This window comes from Euprymna scolopes, chromosome 17 (assembly GCF_053919585.1).
Source record: "Euprymna scolopes isolate OS-2025 chromosome 17, ASM5391958v1, whole genome shotgun sequence".
Taxonomy (NCBI): domain Eukaryota; kingdom Metazoa; phylum Mollusca; class Cephalopoda; order Sepiida; family Sepiolidae; genus Euprymna; species Euprymna scolopes.
The window spans coordinates 17,206,864-17,227,546 of record NC_136498.1 but is presented as its reverse complement, the minus strand read 5'-3'; the positions used below and the strand labels follow the sequence as shown (position 1 = coordinate 17,227,546).

The 20,683-nt window shown below is 34.4% G+C and overlaps 1 protein-coding gene across 2 annotated transcripts in view; it reads left to right on the top strand.

Annotated features, from left to right (window-relative positions):
* LOC145296697 (trafficking protein particle complex subunit 13-like) overlaps positions 1-20,683 on the top strand; it is a 761,029-nt gene that overhangs the window by 178,697 nt on the left and 561,649 nt on the right. The gene's annotated exons all lie outside the window — the stretch shown is intronic.

The window sequence follows — 20,683 nt, the reverse complement described above, 5'->3', positions numbered from 1 at the left end:
TTGGACAAATTTAAGCAAATCTTCTGCATCTTCAGTTCTTCACGAATAATTGTGTGTATAGTTCTCCGACTGACATCAAACCATGCATGTATTGTCTCTATAGACACACGGTGGTCCTTATCCATAAAATTTTTTATTTAGCCAATCAACTCTAGTGTTCTAATTTCTTTACTCCTCCCACACCTCTCATCATCTCTCACATACTCCCTACCTTCCCAGAATCTCTTATGCCACTTAAAAACTGATGGTGGATTCATGCAAGATGGTTCAAAAGCAGTCTGAGGATTCTATACGTTTCTGTGGCATTTTTAGTTTTGAATTGAATTTTATCGTTCTTCTAAAGTGTCCTCACGTCTAGATTGCATTTTTGAAATTCACTAACTGGGACAATCAGGCTTTAGTAGGGTGCATTCCAATTCCTGCTGTAGCTATTCATTTGATCCTGAAATCATAAAAATTGGTCAGTTATCTCATAAGATGTATAGTAATAACATACTGAATTTTCAAGAGTCTACAACAACTTTAAATGCCTGTAGAAAATTGTCTGAAAACTTATTTAAGGCACCTCGTACACATAGCTAACATTATGTACATGCACCCCATAAATGTTAAAGTAGAAATGTATGTTATTTTTGTATGACTGAGTAAAGCTTAAGATCTTCTTTAATCCAGTTTTGCTCATATATATATAGATGACTGTACTCAAAGTATACAGATTTTAGAAAATAATATATGAAACCTGCATACTTGTGGAGATGTATGCTTATTGCATTTTAAATGTCGGCATATTTTTTGCTGTAGATACTTAACCTATGAACAAATATTACAGATAATGACTTAAACATGGTTCTAACTGCTGCCATAAAAAAGAGAATTCTAGATGAGGTTAGAAAGCATCTTTTTTTTTTTTTATATATATTGCTAATGGGGAAAAATATGTAAATAAAGGAAACCACAAGGAAAAAGTTTTTAAAATCTCATCTAATTACTTACAGCTGTTTTTGGCTTTATCTAAAGGTTAACTTGCTGGGATATCCTTTTCAGTTCGAGGGCTTCCTTCTTTTCAGTCTGTCATAACATAAGATACGAAAAGATGAAAAAAAAACAAAACTTCTTTAATGTAACTTTAACTATTTGATAGACCAATTTCTCTTTCCGCATGTCTTAATTACAGTTGCTGATTCATGCTTGCGAAAGATGGTCTCGCAAGGCTATAAAAAACCTAATTTATAGAATAAAAAGATAAGTCTGTTAGGAGTATAACATTTCAGTAGTAGTTTTTGACCCTGTTGGGCTTAATTTATTTTGTGTCTGTTGTATATTTACTAGCTGAAGTATCCGTCTACACTAGATGTCTGTTCACATTGCATTTAAATTTCTGGATATTAGTACAATAAGGGACGCAGAAAACAGTGTGGCAATTCCAAAAGCTAGCAGTTCGAGGGGAAAAAACTATTAGAATAGAAAGGTTTCCAATATCTGGGGACCTCTAAATTGAAGGGGTGAAATTTTGCTTTTGTTGGTCAAAGGTATCTATGTCGAGGATGCATCAGTGCTGTGTTCATCGGAGAGCATTCCATTAAAGTATTTGGGAAACAAGCACAAGGATGCAACATTGCAACAACAGTTGGAGCTTGGTTGACTGTGGAACCTATTAGATTAGAGACTTCTTTTTTTTTCTCTCTTTTCTTTTCTTTTTTGGACCCTGTCTAATAAGGAGAGAGACTAGTGGTTGAAGTGACAGAATACTCCATGCATGGGCTAATGATGTAATATTGTCTCATTATATATCATTGGATTATGATGTAATACTTATATACCGTTTGCTTATGATGTAATACTGCCTCAGTATATATCATTGGATTATAATGTAATATATACCGTTTGCTTATTATGTAATGTTGTCTTATTATATATTGTAGGCTTATATAATGTTGGCCTATTATGCAATACTGACTTGTATACCGTTGGCTTATGATGTAATGCTAGCTTATGATATACCGTTGGCTTATATGATGCCGGTCTATGATGTGATGCTACCCATTTACTGTCTACAAATTTCAAACAACCAGATTTTGATTTTGAACTATGACGAAATCATTTGAACTATTCGAAATACTGTTCTTATCTTCAGTGTTATTCTTACACTGTTTCTTTACAATGTTTCAGCCGATGTAACCTCTGATCTTCTTTAGGTGAGTCTTATTGAATTTTGGAATCTGTATGAAATTTTGAGTGAAATTCTTTATTTAATCCACAGAGTAGCTTGTTCTCATTGCATCAACCATGACTGGGTACAAATTTTAATTCTTAATTTTATCCTTCGTATTGCCAGCAGACTGTTACTTAGAGGACTTTTATCCACTGTGCCACTGGAGAATTCTATTATGAATTTGCGAAATCTAAAACTTATTGTTCGTTTAGATATGTAGTCTAGCAGAAGGTGCGCGACCTTCTTGGGTCATAAAATATGCTGAAATATATTTTGATTCATGCAGATTTCATATTTATTGTTACGGAGCTAATTCTGTATTGATTATTATATTGTACCTAATATATAGTAGTGATTTTAACAGTTGAAAAAAATTACTTGGGTACCATCAGCTAGAATCAAAACCAAAACATTTATGGCTCCTACAGATGTAGGTATTGAGAGATAGATAACAAAGATTTAATATTAAACGACTTCAAGAAATGAATCGCCTAAAAAATGTTGTCAAGTCGAAATGAATATTTTGCATTTTAACTTGCTTATATATGTCTATACACATTATTCATCAACCCAAACGAAGATTTTACTCATTATAAACCATCCTTGTTTCAGTCGGCATTAACTCTATTCGGGTTCAACTAGCTTCCTCCAAAAGAGGAAGTTTCATGGGAGTATGAAATTTACAAGCCATCCCTAGTCACATGTATATCCCCGTTAGGGGAGATGATGACGTTAGGTTTTTGCAACTCTTGCAGGGAGGTGTCGACGTCCTCCTATATGCAGTGCCTGGAATTCCCAAATTGGTCACCCATTTTAGTAATAACCAGACTAGACTCAACATTGCTTAACTTTGGTGATCTGATGGGAGCTAATGTGTCAACGTGATTATGCGGTACATATAAATTTATCATTTATGTATGATTACGATGTCCTGTTAATTTCAGTGTTATGTGACCAGTAGTTTAAGAGTTTATTGGTTGAATATTTACACACACATACATTCACTGTTATATATGAGAGAAAAGTTGAAGGTTCAATTCTCAGTATGGATGATACTAAGAATATAAGACTTCTACCATGGCTGATGGAATAAGAACTATCTACCTTGTGGATTGAATAAAGGTTTTGTATGTAATTCCATACAGATTCCCGGATTCAATAAGATGCATCTGCAAAAGGTCAGAGTTCACATTGTCTGAAACATGAAAACTTGTCAACTCTGTTCTGTCTTGAGAGACCTTGTACAAGAATAGTTTTGCATGTAATTGTAAAGCAAGTGTTGCACAATCTCCAACCACACCTCTCCTGAATCAACACTGATTCTGGTAGCAGGGAGAAGTCCAAGATGACTAGAAACAATGCTGAAATAAGCGGAGAGCATATATAGCACCTGGTATTCCTAAATGATCACCCATTTAATAGTAACCAGGTTTAATGTCGCTTAATTTTGATGATCTAGCAGAAACTAGTTTTTCAATGTGATTATACTGTATAATATTATGAGAATGGTAATCCAAAATAATAATCCTCCTCGCAAAAATTCTGAAACAAAAAAAAATGGCAGAAACATTCAGTTGATTAAAAAAAAGAAAAAAGAAAAAAAATTTACATGAGAAAAACATGATTCATAATTGCTGGAGTCTTTTACTGGAGGCGATGTGAATTTTTTTTTAAGATAATCAGTATACTATATCGATTATCTTATAAAACGGAAAATTCTCTTTTGAGGTTAGTTTGATCTTTTTATATTTTTATATACCAAATAGGAAGTGCAATGAGCTAATTGATAGATTTAATAATTGTTGACAAATTCCTATAAATGAAGAGACGGGTTACTTTGAATAAACATCTTTCTTTTCATACCTCTCTTAGTCACGTTACTTTTTTTACCCCCACCCCTCCGCCACTTCTTCTCCTTTGAGTTTATGTCTAAAACTTTGCAACTGCTTAAATAGAATGGAACGAGCAGGAAGAACCGACATTGCTCGGGATTTATAAAAGGCACAATGTTCTTTTTCACTCAACATCACAGAAGTTTTTGGTTTTTCTTTTACAGAATTCTTATAAATGAAGAGACAACCAACTGTGAATAAACAAAGTCTTAGAAAATTGTATTTCTTGAATAAACAATGCTGTCAAACTGAAAAGAAAACCTTTAAAAAAATTGTACTTTGATATAATACAGAATCTCAGCTGAAAAAATTTACAATCTTGTTTCAGGGTGATTTTTTTTTTTTTTTTTTTTTTCAGAGCAATGAGAATGAAGTGTTAGCTCCTAAAAAGATTTCTGTTGACTGATTTTGCCTTCAGTAAAAGACCTCGGATGAAATACATCTCAGCTTATTATAAGGATGGCTTTTTCAGACATAGCTTAAACATTTATATATTATTATGATAACGTGTGTGTCTTGTGCGTCACACTTAGATCTTATATCTTCCAAGTGAATGTCGTTTAATTGTTATAACCTTCCATTTTTTTTGTAATGAATCCTTTTACCAAGAATTCTTCCGAAGTTTGGTTTCGGTTTCGATCATAGCTGATGGCACCAAAGTCATCTATTTTTTTATAAATAATTTTACTAAGAATTCTTCATAAGTTTTGGTTTTGATTATAGCTGAAGGAACTAAAGTTATATATATATATATATATATATATATATATATATTTCCTTATAAGTTTTGGTTTCGATTCAAGCTGATGCACCCAAGTCATATGGATATATTTTTTATTTTATTTTTGAAATCACAACTTTATAATATATAAGAATCGATAGAAAATTGACTCTATAATGATATATACGAAATCTGCAAAAATTAAAATATCATATTTAAGCGTATTTTATGACCAGGCGTTCATGCTAGCTTAGATAAATACTTTTGCAGGTTTATCAAAAGAGCTAAAATAATATCAGGGCGTCTCCGTTTACGCTGACCGTCCACAGAATGCCAACATCAATATATTACACATGAAAGAGTCTGCTGTGGAATTTCTACAGGTCTCACGAGTGTGAAGATTAATCATTTCCATTCTTATGTAAATGTTATTTTTTCTTTTAACTAATTATTTTTTTCTTTATTTTTTAGGTAAGTACCTGTTCAAGTTGTTTCCGAGCTTCAATGGAAAAAGTCAGTTTTTTTTTCTTTTTTCAACTTTTCAACTTGCGAAATATTCTGGTAAATACTAACTGCTTTTTTTTTTTTTTTTTTTTTTACGAGCATCAAGTGTGTGTGCAATGGATAAATGATTGCATATGTCCAACATAAAAGGAAATAAGTGTTCGTTTTCACATGAATATTTATGAAAATTTAAAAGCTTCGGTGTACTATTCGTTATAGCTAAATTAATCGTCATCAACCTCAACCATGATCTCCTACTGTCTTAGAAATTATTACAGTTCTTTTTGTTGGTCTTTCTTCTGAATTGTCATGATCTTGGACCTTTTGATGTTGCAAGGGACACTTTTTGGGCTCTCTTTTGTTTTTTCCTTCTCCCTTCCTTCCTTTATCTCCCCCTCTCTCTCTCTCTCTTACTCTCTTTCTTTCTTACTCTCTTTTTTACTCTTTTTCTTTCTTTCTTTCTTTGTCTCTCTTTACTCATCACTTTCTTCCTCTCCATCTTTAGTTTTCATTCTCTTTCCTATTGCACAACAAACTTAACAGTACAGGAGACTGTAATTTAGAGAGTTGGGAGACCAAATATTTGGAGTGATTTAATTTATAGAACTTACTGTCTGTGTGTCTGTCTCCATATTTTTTATTCTTTTATTTTTCAAACTGTATCTCCTCAGAGATGCATGGTTGCAAAACGGGTCAAATGATTGCATTTTTTTGTGGACTGTTTATTTATGGGTTTTTAGCCAGTAAAAATAGCTGCTAAAGGCTCAAAATTGTAAAAAATTGGAACTTGGCAGGCATAAGTCAACTTAAACTGCTTTTATACGCATGTACAAATACACATTTATCCGTTAAAGTTGGTTCATTTTTAACTATTTCTTATCCATCTGATGATAGCTCAAACGATAACGACTAAAGCTGGAGTGCTAAGTTTTGATTTTGATTCTAGCTAATGGCACCCAAGTCCTAGTTTCTTTTTTTTTTACTTTTGATATACATTGGGCAGAATATAGTATATAATAACCGATAGAGAATTGGTTCTATATATATATATATATATATATATATATTTTGTGTACAGAAAGTTGTTAGTTGAGACAGGTCATTGGTACCGTCGGTTTCAAGCCCGATAATAAGGCCCGTTTAAGGTATCCTTATCAAGCTCTCTTCAGCCAATATTCGTCTCGAATATTGGCTGAAGAGAGCTTGATAAGGATACCTTAAACGGGCCTTATTATCGGGCTTGAAACCGACGGTACCAATGACCTGTCTCAACTAACAACTTTCTGTACACAAAATATAAGTACGCTCTTAAAATTTGGATTTTCCTTTTAATTGAGCACTCTGCTGGAATTCTTTTTCCAAAAAAAACTAATCATAATTATATATATATATGAAATCTGCATAAATTAAAAAAATCATTAAAATATATTTAAACATATTTTATAACTTGGCAATGATGGGTGCCCAGCTCGTGTTAAGAAAATCTCTGACTTAGTGACATAATGCATAGTCTTGTTGCCACATATGCGGCTTTCTAATTTGTGACCCACGCTAAAACTGACCTTTTGGTAGCATCGTCTAGCTGTTTACATAAACAGCCAAAAAATGCAGACAAAACATTAGTTTTGCCAGTACCGGTCTACCTTATCAACCTCTTGACTCTAAGACAACACTACCTTTCTCATACACTTTTGTAGCCTTTTGTATTTAGGTTGAAGCCCTTTGGTACGACGTTTGAGGTATAACATTATCCTTATTACTGACCATTCCAAACACCAAGGTGTGTACTAAGAATTTTATACCTTTAGGTACATCTTTGAGACACGTCAAGGCAGCAATTGTTTTGCGATTTCATCACCGCATCCTGACAGAAGTTTTTCTTAATAGAGAAGAACCAACACATACTAAACTTAAGATGCATCAGTTTATTCACTAGTTTTGAAGTATATCGCTTTTTATATTACTTGTTTTGATCGGACTATTGTTCTCATCTTGAGAATTATTTGTGCAACGTTTTGTCAGGCAAATCGTCTTTATCTTGGAAAAGAAAGGAGAAAAGTTACTGGCTCTGTAGATTGGTTTCGTATTCTTCGAGTTACTTTTTGTTTGTTTTTTTTTTTTGCTGTGGTTTTGTATGTGCAAAAGAAAGTTGGTTGACAAAGGGGAGGTAACTTTACAGAGCCAGTAACTTTTTTTTTTCCAAGATAGACCAACATGCTTTTTTTTTTTTTTTTTTTTACACAGTGATCACCACTTATCAAGGCCCGGAAGCCACTCAGGGATAAGGGTTATTGCAAGTACATTACGTTAGTGTGGAGATTTGATGAAGTGTTTAATTAGGGGGGCGGTTCATTAGGAATTTGTTAACATTGGACTTGAAGACATCCAAGTTGTAGTCCGGAGGGAAGCAGGCAGACGGAACAGAGTTCCACAGGCATGCAGTTCTAAGAAAGAAGCTTTGTTCATGGAATCCGCGTTTTGATTCAGGCACAGATATAGAGTGGGGGAAATTTTTCACAGTGGATTCAGCTAGACGGGTGTTTTTCGTGAAAGATTGGCAAGGGGGGACCAGGGATTGGAGTTCAGACGAGCATCTGCCATGAAAATAACGATAAAACAAGGATAGGCTCGCAACGTCTCTTCTGTGGGAGAGAGGTTGCAGGGTAGAGAAAAGGGCATCCCCCACTAAACCACGAAGTCTATTTTGTACTCTGTCAAGGCATGATAGGCTGTTTTTGGCAGCTCCTGCCCAGATATGGCAACAGTATTCCATCCTTGGACGTACTTGGCTTTTATATAGATAGAGAATTGCATCAGTAGTGAGATATCTTCTGGAGCGGTAGAAGGATCCCACCATCTTTCCAGCTTGATGAAGGTTAAAGACTACATTGACCGAAACGTTACACAAATGACACTCAAGATGAGAACAATAGTCTAATCAAAACAAGTAATATAAACCGTCAGCCCTCATCTAAAAACAAAAATTCAGAACTGTATTTCAGCCAGATCGGCCCAGTAGTTTCCAAGAAAAAGTCATTTTTGTTTTGTTCTTTTTAAAGAAACAAGCCTTCTCACATCTTGTAGATGTCTTTGTACATTATTGCTTGATGGAACTTGGACATGTGTATGTCATTGACTGTTGGACATCATTGACTTGCTGGGTTCATTGATCTCTGCAACACGGTTTGAGGCCCTTATCAAGGTCATCCTCATGCAACTGAAGTTTTTTACTGGAGGCATGTGAACATTCTCTTTTGAGATTAGTTTGATCTTTCATCTGGCTTGCATTCCAAATGAGAACCAGAATGAACTAATTGATAAATTTGACAATTATGGAAAGCTAGCAAGGAGACCTGACATTGCCTGGAATTGAATAAGGATCAACAAATGTTCCACAATTCCAATACTTTTATCGTCACCGTAATCTATGAAATCACCCATTTTTCAATCAAATTGATGTGTCATTGTGAAAATTGTACTTTAAACAGAAACATTCATTTCAAATGTGCCCCTGTCATATCAAAGAACCTACTGTAGGTTTTGGCTTTATGATAATAAAATTTCTTTATGTTTGGCTGTGTAAGGTGTTAACTTTGGTTGAAATCGCCTATTCCTTCTTTCATCGGATTATTTTGATTATCGATACTTATCAAAGACATTCTGATACAACACCTATCTAAGAACATTGGCAGACATATAAAGTACCTAAAACTTGCTGCTACAGTTTCAAATGAGTGAAATAACAGCAAGGGGAGACTTGATTCCAAGTATTTCTCATATGTTATATCGCCCCTCTTTTGGAAATAGGGTACGATTATGAATATCTTTAGTATCAAATAATTTTTATTCACTGTGAAATTTACTTTATGTATGAAATCCAAAGTGGGTAGATATAACATGAGAAATCTTTGGAATCAAGTGTCCCTTTGCTGTTATTTCAGATTATTTCAAACCATAGCAGCAAGTTTTAGTCTCCCCTTCATCAAGGCTAGAGGTTCTAGGGAAATATCAGATATTTTGTAATTCATATGCAAAACTAGGAAAACAAATGACTATTATTAAAGCATTTTATGGATGTAAAAAAGTGCCAAAAATAGGCTCTGGAATATCCCCATAATGTTCAATCTTAAGGGCAAATATCACATAACCCAATACACAATTCAGGTCATTAGCTTTGCAACGAGCCTTCATTTGTTAAATTCTGATCAACAATCAATGAGATTTGGAATTTATAAAATTGCCAAAATAAGTGATATATATATATATATATATATTCATAGCCAAATTAAATATTAAAATGCTCATATCTTTGGTTCTATCAGACGAAACTACATGAAAATTTGCAGGCTTTTTGAAGATTATAGTACTATTCAATGGTGAAAATTTTATGACAATTGGTAAAAAAAACCCTTATATTTTCAAACCAATAAAATATGCCAAAGTTTACCTACATTAGTATATATAGAGTCCTGGCAAGCCAGCTTTAGTTTTGCTGCTTGGGATGAATTTTGGGGTTGTTTTTTTTTTTTTTGTTTTTGTTTTTTTTGCTTGGTTGTCTCCCCTGTGGCCTTGCCAGGCCACTCATATAAAAGGAAAATGTCTAAAAAAAAACTGCAATGTTTTCATACATATTTTTTTCTTTACTTATTTTTGTAGCCTTTCATTATTCCTTGATGTCTGATATTTTATTTACAAATGCTCAAACCAGATGTTAGATCTGAAACCTTATTTTTTATTAGGAAACCTTTTTTTCCCCTCTCTCAATATACTTAAGAGGAATACTCTTCTTGATAGCATTTCAGATCTCTTACATTTTCACCATGAACACATGAATATATTATCCAGATTATTAACATTAAAGTAACCTGATAGGCTTGGTTTGTCTGTCTCACAGTACATCAGTTTCTTTCAGATCATTTTAATGCAATTTTAAAGAGATTTTGTTCGTTTGGTTACCTTATTCAACACCTTGAAAAGAAATTCATATGCAAGCTGTATAAAGTTCTTTATGTACGGTGATTGATTGTCTCGTCCTCATCACTATTGCCCTGAGCCTAAATTATTGATAAAATGTATGTGGTTGATCATCTCACTGATTGCATCATAGTTATGAGCTCTGGTTACTTTTTAGTTCGTTCATACAAAACCATGCCAATACTAGTTTCTTAATTTATAAACAAAGTTTATTCAAAAAGACAAAACAGACAGCAGATTCTATGATAGGAATTAAATGCTTCAGTCAAGCAAAGATTCAATGGTACAAATCTGTCAATCATCAAAATAAACGGGTACCATTTGTAAACAATAAAAATTAATAAATATCTATTACTTGTTTATAAATGGAATTTCTGGTTTTGTTTGGTATGATGACTTTTAATTGCAGCACTAATTTGATCAACAGATCACTTTAGCCTGGAACAATATTTGTTACAAGCTTGTATTTGATTTGTGAACATTTACTGCACAAGTTGTGTTCATCAACTTATTGTCTTTGAATTTGGTGCGTGATTTCGGCACTTGCCATAATGTCAATTATGTAGTCTTGACCATTGCTGTGACAAAAGGGATTTTCTTTCTACACAACTCAAGTTGAAAACAATGTTTTATTTTGAGATTACAATGCTGACCTACTGATGAACTGTAACATTGCAGTTACAAAGGAAATAAAAAAAATAAAAATTTGGGTTGTCATTTTTTTCTTTTTCAACAAAAGTTTTTAATACTGTTACTCACTCATCTCAACACCACTTAAAAGGTCTTTTGCTGCCACTTCTTCATCTAGCCTGGCATGCATTTCTCCTTCCTCTGGCCGCATGCCGGCCATAGCTGGCCCATTATCATCCTTGACTTTACATATCCATTTTCTGCGATGCTCACTTTCTTCTCTGACCACATGGTGCATTTTTTCTCCTTTTTTCCTTTTTCTTGTGAATACTTCCTAATTTGCATATGCACTTTTTTGAGCTGCTGCTACTAATCTCTTTGCAAACCAGCCATCCTTCGCTGCTGCTGATATTTTCCCACGTGCTCATATTACAGAACGACAGACTGGAAAAAAAAACAAAAACATTTTTCAACAGAATTCTGACGGTACATCAACTTGAGGCTTAAAATTCAATGCTGCAAATCTATCATTCACCAAAGTAAACAGGTACCATTTGTAAACTAAAACAAAAATAAATAAATATCTATTGTTTCTTTATAAACCAGACTTCTGATTTTGCTTGGTGTGAGGACTCTTCATTACAGCACTGACTGGATATTAATTCCAAACAGGTACAACGCTCATGGCAAATGAGTGCACACATACATTTTCGCACCTCTGACCGCCTTCATATGCATTTTGTCGAACTTGGGAATCTTTTTGTTGAACTTGGGACCAGACAATCAAAAGAACGATATATTACAAGATAGTTAACTGTTCAATTGTGGAGAGGAAAATTAATGTTTTTCACTTCTTTACCAAGTCAATAGCGGAGGTAGTGGAGAATTTCGACCGAACACTTGAAGAGAGAGAAATTAGTTGGTAGTCCTAATTGCACTCACTGACTGAAAGAAGAACAGAGGTGGAACAGTGAAGACAGAAATGGAGTTTATGGCTGGCCTCTGCGTTTTTCACGTTTTGTTGCTATAATCGGAAATAACTGAAATATGCAGAGGACTTGGCTGCTGATTGGCATGAGTGGACCATCTTGGCACAGGATAGAGTAAACTAATTTGGAACTGGCTCAACCCACCCCATATGAATGGCATTAGTTATATTTAATGCAAAACTCTTGACAACAATAAAGTGCATATGATTAGTTAAACACAAGTTGCTGGTGAGAAATTTTCAGTTTATACCATTTTTGTTTGGATGAGTCGCTGTCCTCCCACATACTTGGTATTTCCAAATGTTCACCTATGACCAGGCTTAGTGTACAACTGGTGTATCAATGTTATATATATATATATATATATATATATATATACACTTGTGCCCGATATTATTCATACCCCTCAGATCTTTGAGATTTCTATAAGAATATTGCTCAAACCAGAAGGTAGACAATATTAAAGGGATTTCAGACAATAAATCAAGCATAGGCATTTAATTTAAACTCAACAAATAAATAAATTATGCAAGTTTGAAACATTATACAAAGAAAAACAATAATGGCACTAGTTCAAAATTATTCATACCTCTCTTACTAATAGTCAATAGCATGCCCTTTATTCTTAATAACTGCCTTTAACCGTTTTGGATATTTATCAACAAGGTTTTTACAAGCATCACCACTGATTTTTGACCATTCTTCAATGCAGTAATTCTCCAAATCCCTCAAATTTCTAGGTTTCCGCTTTTTAACCTCAGTTTTCAATATGTGCCAGAGGTTTTCGATAGGGTTCAGGTCGGGACTCTGGCAAGGCCATTCCAAAACATTAATTTGATTATCCTCAAACCATTTCTTGACTATTTTGGCAGTATGTTTTGGATCATTATCCTGTTGAAGGACCCAGTTTGGTCCTAAATGGAGATTCTCCGCATCCTGTCTAATGTTTTTCTGGAGTATCTCCAAATATTGCTCCTTCTTCATGGTTCCATCTATCTTGACCAAACTACCTGGACCACTAGCCGAAAAGGAGCCCCAAAAAATTAGGCTACCACCACCATGTTTCACCGTGGGTATGGTGTTCTTTGTGTTGTAAGCTTCTCCTTTCTTCCTCCAAACGTAAGAAGCATCCATATGGCCAAACAATTCAATTTTTGTTTCGTCAGTCCACAAAATACTTGAGAAAACGGACTCTGGAGAATTCACATGGGTCCTAGCAAACTTTAGACGTGCTGCAAAATGTTTTCCGGTGTGCAATGGAGTCCTTCTTGGTCTTCTTCCTTTCAGACCATTTTCATGCAGAGTCCTTTGCAATGTTTGCCTTGATATTTTTATGCCAGAAGACTCCAGATTTTCTAAAATGTCCTTAGTAGTGGTGGTTGGATTTGCATTAACACTTCTTACAATATTCCTGGTGGCTCTAGCAGACAGTTTCCTTTTCCTTCCTCTACCAATCAAGTTGTTTGTTGTGTGGTGGCTCTGGAATTTTTTGATGATGCTCTGTACTGTTGCTGTAGGGACCTCAAATTTCTTGGAAATTGACTTGTAACCTAAACCATCCTTATGTGAATTCGCAATTTTAGTCCTAAGATCATTACTAAGCTCTTTTTCTTCCCCATTCTAATAATTTTTATTCTTTTATTGGTTTTCAGTTGATATCATTTTAATTTCTGAAAAATGCAAAAAACGAAATGAAATTAATCAAAGGTTGTATAAAAGCATTCAAAATAAGAATCAAACAGGAAACAAACAGTCAGAAATTCGATTAATACTGAAAAAATAAGGGGGTATGATTATTTTTGAACATTGCAGATTTTATAAATAGCTGTATATTTCTTTTATTACAAGTATCCTGAGATTTTAAAATGACGAAAATGATCAGAAGAGGTTTATTAAGAATATGTATCAATATGGACGTAAACAATAAATTCTTACAAAGTTACACATAATAAACTCAATTTTCAAGGTGGGGTATGAATAATATCGGGCACAAGTGTATATATATATATATATATTTAAGAACCAGACTTTTTCACAGGAACACAGACTTTGTTTACGTTACCTGAAGAAGGCTTGTGGTCCAGACCGACCACTTGTCTGAAACATTAACATGTTCAGTGTAGCGACTATGTAATATTTGTCTATACAAATAAAAGTATTATATTTTGCTCTTTTTATTGAACAGTATTAATAACCTCGTTTTAATTCACAAGTTTTCCCTCCTGGATACCTTTAACTTTAATACACTCCATCGAATTAACTTTCGCAAATAGTTCTTTTATGGGAAACTAAGAGCAAAGATATAAGGTAGGTGAAGGCAAAGTCTGTGCATGTAATCCATCTAGTAAATGGAAAAATGTGATCATCAAAATAATTCACTATTATTGAAATCAATAATAGCACATATTCTTTTGAAATGCTGTACATATCGTAGAGTAAAGATCCAAACACAGCTATTTACAAGCCTAATTTGCATAACTATTGTTGAAACAGTTTATAAAAAATTAATATTTGGTGTTAATTATTTTTAATTTGATTGTCTTATTTTCCTGTATGTATGCAATAAGTTTTGTTAACAGTAACTAATTATAATAAAATTGCTATTTGAACAGTAGCAGAAACTTACAATGAAGCAAGTGGACAACAGTGTGGATGTTGTGTTTTGAAAGAAATAGCTTACCTTGTGAGCTTGTATATAATCATGTTTTCAGCTGTTTTCACTTGTGAAATATTTCATTTTGGCTTCCAGTTAATGTTGAGTCATCAGGAAAGAATAGACTGTTTTGGGCCTTCTTCTTAATATCTATATCACCATGCAGTATTCTTTTTTGCCACATTGCACATTGTTTTTTTTTTTTTTCTATGAGGCGTTTATTGTCTGCCATTCTTTTTCGGCATTTAATTCTATGCTGGCATAAAGACTTTGCTCGAATCTCAACAGCTCAAAGGATTATAGTATAACCGTTGTTGGTCAGGGTTTTTTTTTGTTTTTTTTTTTAGACCTTCATATTTCTTGTTTTTCTATCAGAAAGGACTGTAAATTCAATTAAGAGGAGTTTTTTTCTTGTTCTTAATCACAGAACAATGTATGGTCATTGCTCCCTTTTCTCTTATAATTTTATGGTAATCATGACAATTGGATAATTGCCGCAGATCTCCCTTGCTAGCATGCAAGGTAGATCTGCAGCAATTATTCAATCATCATCGATTTCAAGAATATTTTGGCCAGGTACCAGTAATGGACCAGTTATACACTTAGATCCAATCCACATTTTTCTTCCCTCAGCAAAAAAAACTTGTGGCTTATGTTAACTGCTTTAGGTTTCATGTGATTTCTGATTATTGTGGTCCACCACGTATATCAGACATTAGCCATACTGTAGTGTTTTTTGCACAAAAGACAGGTTTAATTGTCCCTCTCCCCCTTCATCCATTTGATGAGTTTAGTCATTGATAGAAACCTGATGTAACTTGAGCATATTACGAAGCTCTACCTCAGCGATGCCAAAAGTCATTCCACATAATAGATCTTTGCACAGCTTCTTCCCAGTTTGTCCCTTGTCCCTGCTGTAACTTAAACTCCTTTTACGAGCCTTTTCCTTTACTCATTACTCCTTATTCCCTGAATGACCAGATCTCTGTGATCTTTGGCTGAAGCCATAGATCATCTTTGAATCCTGGTCATTTCCTGCTCAGATCTTCATATTGGAGTGGGTCCAATGACTGAGAGTTAGGCTTTCTTTAGCCTCATTTATAGTGTCTCAGAATTTCCACTTCCTCTCTGCTTTAAGAGAGGGTTGTATTGTCTTTATCACTGTGTCCTTAGAATTGTCTAGCATCATTTGGAATTTCCAGTTCTGAATTCCTCTGCAATAGACTTAAGCAGTAATTTTAGTTTGGTTTGTTTGCTATATATGGCTACGTTTGATAATCCTGTAGGCAAACCCAACCATTTTCTTGTATATCTACTGATTTTTGCTTCTATTGTTTCAACTGTGCTCATAGTTACTTCATATACAAGAAGAGACCATAACAGAATTGGGATGAATATGTGCTGAAGATACCATACTTTGTATTTACCTTGCAATTGGCAGCGCACGATCATTTTCAGAGTCTCATCAACAGTTTTCATTGTCACTTTAACCTGTTTCGAGTCTTTCAAGGTGTTATGGTACCATCTACCTAAACTTTTTTATCGGTTCTAAGATGGTAGGGATTTTCTGACCATCCACTCCATAGCAGAAATCTTTCTGCACTTTTCTCTTCCTGAGGGAGAGGCTTCTGGACTTGAAGTTTGAAGGTCATTCTGGACCAATCATCAGTTTGTCCATTATACTGAGTAACTTGTGGGTCTCGGCTTCTTTTGATGTGGGGATCATAGTATCATTCATGAAAGTCTTCGGTGGTGACATTTCACATTTAACTCCTAATGTTGTAGGATTTGCATTGCTTTCTGCTGCTTTGAGAATTATCTGCATCGCTAAAACGAAAGTATATTATATCCCTTTGCAATTACTACCTCAAGTCTCATAGTTTGTGGTGTAGTTATTTGTTGTAAACTACATGTGAAAATCATCAAAATATGTTGCAAGCATCTTGCGTATTCCCTCTGAGGTGTGATGCATCTAAACCGATAATTGAATCATTTGATGAGGTACAGATCTATATGCATTGACCAAATCGAACCATATGATATCCAAGTGAGTCTTGTTAGTTTTTGCTCTTTGAATAGCCTCCCATATCGTGCTCCTATGCTCTAGGCAACCTGCTATTCCAGGGACACTACCTTTTTGCATGGAAATATTAATATAGCCATTTGATAAGTCTCAAAACCATTAAGAAAATTATTTTCCCTTCTACATTAAGAAGTGAGATTGACTGAAATCGATTTATAGTTTCTGAGTTCTGTTCCTTGGGTATGTACACACAGTCTGCTTTTATTCACTAGTTACTGACGTGTCAACCTGAAGTTTATATATAACCATTTAAGTACTTTAAAGTAAGCAGGGTATTTCATTTGGGCTCTGTGCAAATTTATTCCTGGCTTTGTTGACAACACATTTTATCTGTTTATGCATTCTTATGTTCATGTTTAACTTCGAATTAAGGATTTCTGGCCATATTAGTCTGTTTTGTTTCAACAGCATGTGCTGATTGTGGTCTGAGTACATGTGTGTTAAACGAGTTTCTAACACGTTTTTCCGTTGAATGAACTGTTTGCGCTCTCGCCTCCATCTCAGCCATTTTTTTTTCCTGAAACATTCTGCCTTGTTACGAGCACTGTGTTTATCTTTGATGTTTTTCCAGATCTTTAATAAACTCATCTCATTGTCATTTCAAATGTTTCTTATTTCTTAGATCTGCCATCTCCTGCTCTTGCTTGTTTTTCTTGACTGACGGTTTAGTTGATTTCCCTTTCTCACTATACAATACAAATTTGGTAGACAACATAACCATTCTTTTATTCTTTTTATTTATATTTGATGTTATTGTTTTTCTTTTTACTTTCCCTTTACAAAACTTGATTATGTTCTGCAAAGCCAAAAACAAAAAAACAATTTCCCTCTCCAAAACAACCAAACCAAACCAAACACTATGATTAAATATTTACAGATATAAAAAAAAAAAACTTAAAACATAAAAACTTTTACCAAAATGACTAGATTCAGCATTAAATAATCCGGACATAGTTGATATGCCATAGAACAAAACAGCCATGTATTCATAAAGGTTTATGAACTATATCTGGTACAAAATAATCTTATATTAATCAATACATAAAGAAAATGAATAATCCAATAAATTTAAATAACATTTTTTTTTTGTAGTAGAAACCATTATCAATAAAAGACTGCAAGACATTTGATGTAAGATAATGTTAGATATAAAATATACGGCTTTTCATACTAATCCTGATATGTTTTCTTTTCCCCTAAGGCCATAAGCCTCATTGGGAATGGACAAACCCATTTACTCGATTGCTTTCTTCAAAAGCAATGTAATAGCATTTCTCCTTATAGCCACAGGCAATAGATAAGAATTCAATAACAACATAAAATCAACTTCATATTGACGGTAAGAAGCGCTTATTTTTGCACCTAATTTCCATAATTTACATCAGACGTCTTTGCTTAGTAACTTTGTTTTTGAAGTAACTTATAAACTATGAACCCGTTTGAAGATAGGATTATTTTTACTATGAGATTAGTTCCTTTTGGAATAATATCCCTCTCTTTCACTCTTTCCCTTCTCTTTTTTTTTCTCACTTTAACTCTTCCTAAGCAAGGTACGCTGCCACTGAGATCTAAGGGGTTGCTATGAGATGGGAATCATACCTATAGGACAGTACAGTATCATCTTTTTTCTTATTCGCTTTTACTTCCCTTTTTACCCGGTGTACAGGGTTGGAAGTTCTGCCTTGTACAACATGGCATATGAGAGTGAAGCAAATTTTTTATGGCTGGATGCCCTTCCTAATATTAACCCCACCAAGGGGACAGGTATTTTGTCGAGGCACCATCTTGTCATAGTCCTCTGCTAACTGGAGCAATGTCCGTTGACAAGAAAATGGCCATCCGCACAACCATACTGTTTTCTGAGCCGCTACCACAATTTTGTTCGAAACCACAGCAACTACTGTTTACCCATGGAAATAGTTATCAAGGTTTACTTCTCTAGATCCGCTGTGTTCTGTCATGTGTATTAACAGGGTTACCTCTTGAAGGGTGTGACTCTTCACCATGCACAAACTGTCATTCACTATGGAGAGGCTTTCGCAGATTGCAACCACAAAATGTGCTATTTTACCCAATCAAATAGTGTTGGGTGCATGGAGACCAGTCAACAGAAAGCTGTCTTCAAAAGGTACTACTCCTTTGCAAGTTCCCTTGATAATTAGCATGTATTAGTAATGCGCACCAATCATAAAAACACTTGGGATATTTCAAGATTTCAGAGTAGTTTTACTAAAATAATCATATTTTAAAGTCCAAAGCACTTCAAGTCCTCAAGATATTACCATTTTGTTCGGAAATGAACATCCTTTCACATGCTTTAATAAATAATAATCTATATGATATATTTGGGTTCATGGAGACGAGAACACTACAGAAAACTGACTCTGGAAGCTATTCAGCATAATTATGTTGAGATACCGGTTTTTGTTAGATCACCAATGTTAAGCGACATTTAGTGTAGTCAATACCAGAAAACTGAGCATTTGGGAATACCGTGCGCTATCTGTAGGAGGATGTGGACACCTCCCTGCAAGAGCTGCAAAACCTAACTTCATCTCTCCTGAACGGGATATACAAGCAACTGGAGACTACTTGTAAAGTTTATATTTCCATGAAGGAAGTCAGTTCAAACTGCCTAGAGTGAATGCCGCTGCTTCTCATACTTACACTTGCGATTTGTATAGGGAGATGTTTGTTCACATTATATTTAAATGTTGATACAGTCGAGGAAACAAGTAGCAGTATAGGAATATCCAAGGCTGGCAGCTTCTAGGAAAGAAGCTATTAGAGTAGAAATACTTCCAGAATCTAGGGACCTCTACAGTGAAGGGGTAGGATTTTGATGAATGTTAGGCTGTTCGAGGTCATCTTCATTGAAGGGGCACAGACAGGCTGGATTTTGGTAGATAATGTGGGGCCTATTAGATTCTAAGCTCTTTTTGGAGGGGGCGCTAAGAGGAGGGGACTAATGATTGGTGCACCAAACGAGATGAGACAACTATATTTCATGCATGGTAGATTTGTAGAGTGATAGGATACTGGCAGATGTGAGAGGTTTTCTAACTGGGTAGAAGGAGCCCACCTGTCTTGCAGTAACCATGGCAATATCTTCTATGTATTTGTCCCAATTCATTTTACATGTGAATGTTAGGCTAGGGAGATTGACTGATACCTCTCAGGGTGCTATAACGATGGCAATTGGTGGTTGAAAAAGATTTATTATAATCGAGCTTTGCCTTAGTGTCATTTAATGTTAGCATTCATTTACCTCCCCATTTCACCTCAAATTTGAGGTCTTTTTTTTTTAAATTCAGACCTTATGTTTTGCCCAAATATCTAGAATAGAGCATGGTATCAACACCAAAAATACCAATATCAAACACAGTTAAATCAAGATGGTCGTTTATGATAGTCGGAGGTAATGAAGGTTCAAGAATTAACTGATGGTGCACATTTGCATTAATATTATATATTGTTTAAATGCACGGCTATGAAGTACAACCTGGATCTTTCTTTTGACTAAGAAGGATTGGGTTATATTAAATGTTCATCTAGTAATATTGTACACATTAATTTTCATAACACCTTCATGCTAGATCCTGTCAGAGATTTTGGATATATCAAGTACTATGCCCTAGCTTCACCAGCGTTATCCAGTGTAAAGTCTTGTTCAGATATGATTGTTAGGATATACAAGGTAGAACGAATGGCCTTAATTCATACTGTTAGTCAGAAAGAAGTTTAGCAATAACAGGGTGGTGAACTATTTCTAGATTGATTAATGATTCAAAGATTTTAACAAAGAACGAGAGGACTGATAAGGGTGATAATTTTGCATGTCAGTTATTTATCTAGAATTGGTGAACACGAGTGCTGCAGTAGGTGTATCAGAAAGTGGCCATTATAAATGATAATCAGAACTTTGATAATTCAACTTACTATTTTTCAAAGCTCATAACTACTTGAAAAATGTAATTCAAACCCTAATTTTTTTTCAATTAAAGGAGCAAAGACCAAAATTTAAA